Source organism: Dipodomys ordii, unplaced genomic scaffold (genome assembly GCF_000151885.1).
Source record: "Dipodomys ordii isolate 6190 unplaced genomic scaffold, Dord_2.0 Scaffold46, whole genome shotgun sequence".
Lineage (NCBI taxonomy): Eukaryota > Metazoa > Chordata > Mammalia > Rodentia > Heteromyidae > Dipodomys > Dipodomys ordii.
This window is the reverse complement of record NW_012267262.1, coordinates 8,800,368-8,804,262: the sequence shown is the minus strand read 5'-3', so window position 1 is coordinate 8,804,262 and position 3,895 is coordinate 8,800,368. Positions and strand designations below refer to the sequence as shown.

The 3,895-nt window shown below is 40.4% G+C and overlaps 1 pseudogene; it reads right to left on the bottom strand.

Annotated features, from left to right (window-relative positions):
• Nucleotides 1–695: 695 nt before the first annotated feature.
• LOC105988057 lies at nucleotides 696–1,550 on the bottom strand (annotated as a pseudogene).
• Nucleotides 1,551–3,895: the final 2,345 nt, after the last annotated feature.

Below are 3,895 nucleotides of genomic sequence, written 5' to 3'. Positions count from 1 at the left end.
CATGAAAGAAAAAACATTAAAATACATGTCTAAGGGTTCATTTTCATCACATTATCTGACCTTTTATGCTTGACTCATACATATACTAGATATTGCAAATAAGGGAAACCATGGGACCTATGTTTCTTTGGGCTTGGCTTACTTCACTTAATATAATTTTTTCCAAGTTTTTCCATTTCCTAACAAATATGGCAATGTCATTCTTTCTGATGGAGGCATAGAATTCCATTGCTGGAGGGGATGTGGACAAAAAGGAACCTTACTTCATTGTTGGTGGGAATGTAAACTTGTTCAACCACTTTGGAAAGCAGTATGGAGGTTCCTCAAAAGACTTCACATAGAGCTCCCCTATGACCCAGCAATCCCACTTTTGGGCATTTACCCAAATGTTTACAAACAAGACCACACTAAAGCTACCAGCACAACTATGTTTATTGCAACATTATTTACCATAGCTAAGATATGGAACCAACCCAGATGCCCCTCAGTAGATGAATGGATCAAGAAAATGTGGTATATAACCACCTTTCTTTTAATGATATCAGACATTCGTTCTGATCACAAGGCAATCCAAGTGTGTATAAGTAAACGCTGCATCGTATATCCTCCGTCCATGTGCCAAATGTCTCTCCACAGCCAGTTTGGCCACAGTTGTATAAACAGATTATATGTAACTTGATCTACAGCCCATTCAGTTAAAGAAATCCTGGGAAAGACAATCTATTGATATTGTTAATAATCTCCAAAAGCTGACTTGCAGGTAACTAGGAGGGGTCTTCAGCCAACTGAAGACAATTGGGCAAATCTTGCCAACAAGAGACCAGCTCCTTCAATTAAAGCTAGGAGAATGTCGTCCATTGCTGCTGACCCAACTGGCACCCAGGATGGTTCCTGTTAAGGCACCACTAAGTGATGGAGTTCCAGGGATCTTCTTCTCCTCTGACTTGAACCATACTATACAGTCAGTCATGGCGAACGGACCACCTCAAAGGGCAAAGCTAACCCCCTCCTCCGCCCTCCCCCCCCCCAACTGGGGAGCCCTGGTTTTAATAACTGTCAAACTCACTCGTAGTCTGTGGTTCACTCCCATGAGAGAATTTCAAAAACCTTTGATGGCTGGGAAGATGCTACCACCTATGGTACCCATTGTAAAGGCCCCATCACAGTCATCCAGTATTATCCAAGGGCTCAGCGGGCAAGAGAGGATGATCAGTTCCTCCACCCGACTGACAGCCCCTGACGTCTGAAGGGGTCCACGATCGCTGGGCCCAAGCCTAGGCCTTCTACTCAGCCACCCACCATAAGGTCACATGGGCTGGGCTGGAGGCGCCAAGATTGAGAAGCTAGAAGGGACCTAAGATGGGAGAGAAGGGATGGTAGGGGAAAAACAAAGGAGGAGGCAACAATACTTGATAAGAAATGTACTCTTTACCTTGTTCATGTGATTGTAAGCCCTCTGTACAGTATTTTCACACTTATTTAAAAAAGACTAAAATGAAGGCAAGGCAGGCAGGTGAGGCTCACGATGGCTGTTGGACATTCTCCTCCATTTTGACTGTAGACATACAGGTGATGCTGGGCAAGCTGGGCAGAAACTGTCCCCAGCGGCTGCTGCTTCTCATTTTTAAATCAATGTACCTGCTTTGATCTCAGTTTTATCTTGGATACAATGTTTTGTGGTGGGAGTGAGATATAGAGCCACACTTTAGTTTCTAGAAATGTACCATTTATGTAATGCACATTTATGTAATAACTGGACCAAAGTGGATATTCATGTTGGATTAAAGATGTAAACAAAATTGCCAGTAACACTGGAGTTATTTCTGCAAAGCAGGCTTGGGTTCAAAATAAAAAACACATAAGCAGCTACCATCAGGCAGCTAGAAATGTACGTGGTTTTGTAAGGAAGAAGAGAGTAGAAAGATGCACAAATAAAGCTTGGTGGGATGGTTTCACTAGACTTTTAGTCAAAAGTAGGAGCTGGAATTACTGATGATTACCTTTTTCTTAACTTTAGAATGATAGCCATTGCATGTCTTTTTACTAAGAAAAGACAAGGTGATTGGAATGATGGGCTGTATTAGCCTCACAAACATGAGACTATATGGACTGATGTCCAACAATTAGTAATTGCTAAGTAAGTCAATGCTTCTTTCCCCTTTGCACCACAGCAGGTGTGACTAACCGATCATGTCATTTCTTTCCCTGTGAGACGCAGAACCATTCTCAACTTCATGTTCTAACTGAACACTAGTAGAGGATATAAAATTGAGTTCAAATTATTGTGTTAATTCTATAGTATAGAGTAAAAGGGTATCCATGTTGCTTGGGGTAGCCTAAATGACCTAATAGGAGAGATAATATGAATTGAGTTTTGAAGGATGGGTACACACATGGATATTCAAGTAGAGAGAAAACTTGAAAGCAATCTTGAGAAAGAGTTCCATGTGCACCAAAATGTAGGAATTGTAATATGTATGGCCCCTTAGGAGAAATTGGAGGTGCTGGCCTATGTAGAGAAAAGGCTGTGTGTAAGGAGCAGGAGGAAACACAGGTAGATATGAAAATTGAATCAGATTTATCTAAACATTCAGAATATTTCTTGTTATAAGGTATCATTATAGGGTGGTACAGAATGGTAGTATGGTAAAATGGTGATTCAAGTTCTTTGGCAAATAAGGCTCCAAATTAAGGTAGCAGACAAAATAGACACTGAGGGAAGGCAGGTGTGGGGTTAGGATGGCCTCTCTTGAGGGTAATGGGCAAAGACTCTGAGAAATGCAGCCCATACTTCAGGATTATTGCCATTATATTATATATATACTCAACAATTATGTATTGAGCATCTTTTCTCTACCGAGAGTAACCTAGTTGCTGTGAATGCAGCTAAAAGCAAGACAAACAAGATTATGATGTAATGGTTTTTATATCATAACTTGGAGAGTCAGACAAGAAGAAGTACTTAGCTTATTCCTGATAGCCCTTGTCTCTACAATAAGAATAAAGCTCAGTAATATCACAGGACCATGGAGAGGAATGAGGCACTTTAGATTTAGCAGTCAGGTTGCCATTGATGGAGATAATATTTGAGTTGATGTTTTCTCTGCAGGTAGAAGACCCAGAAATTGGGAAGTGTTGGTAGCAGGGAATAGGAATAAGGATTGGAATTACTATGTATGGGGTGGGGTGGGAGGAGGAGAGAGAGAGTGGTCTGAAGCCCAAGCAATATAATTTGAGAATAAATAAACATCCCAATCACATATACTGATTATTCTCAACATTGTGCATCAAAACTTCATACTTTATTGGTGCTGTGGCTATGGATAGTTACTGCACTGGAAATTAAAATGTTGAATTAAAAATATTTATTAACTTATTCTCAATTGCAATAATTTTTTTTCATTAAAAAGTCTCCATTTTCGAAATTAAATAAACATGTGAAAAAATTCCCTGGTACATTTTTGCAGATCCTCTCAATGCGTGGTTTACTAGATGACAGGTGCCTTCCCATATCTTCTGCCTCCAATTGCACATTCATGAGAAAATGAATGTGAAAAGGGCCAAATATTTATGAAAATAATATAGAGCACACGGTTACCTGAAATGGTCTCAAGAACATGCAGGGACCTACCATCCTAGACTCTGCTAAACAGTTTGGAAATGGAAACCTCTGGGATGGAGGGGAATTTGAAAACAGAGTGCTCAGTGGAAAAGCACTTGCCTAGGAAGCTCAAGGTTCTGGGTCTACTCTGAGAAAATAAATAAAGCTTATACAGGAATATCATAAGCGTGAGGAAGCTACTCAAAAACTGATACAGGATTTGCGTGAACAACTTGAGAATACAAAAAGAGAAAGGGAGGAATGGCGTGAGCAGGCTGAGAACACTCAAAGAGA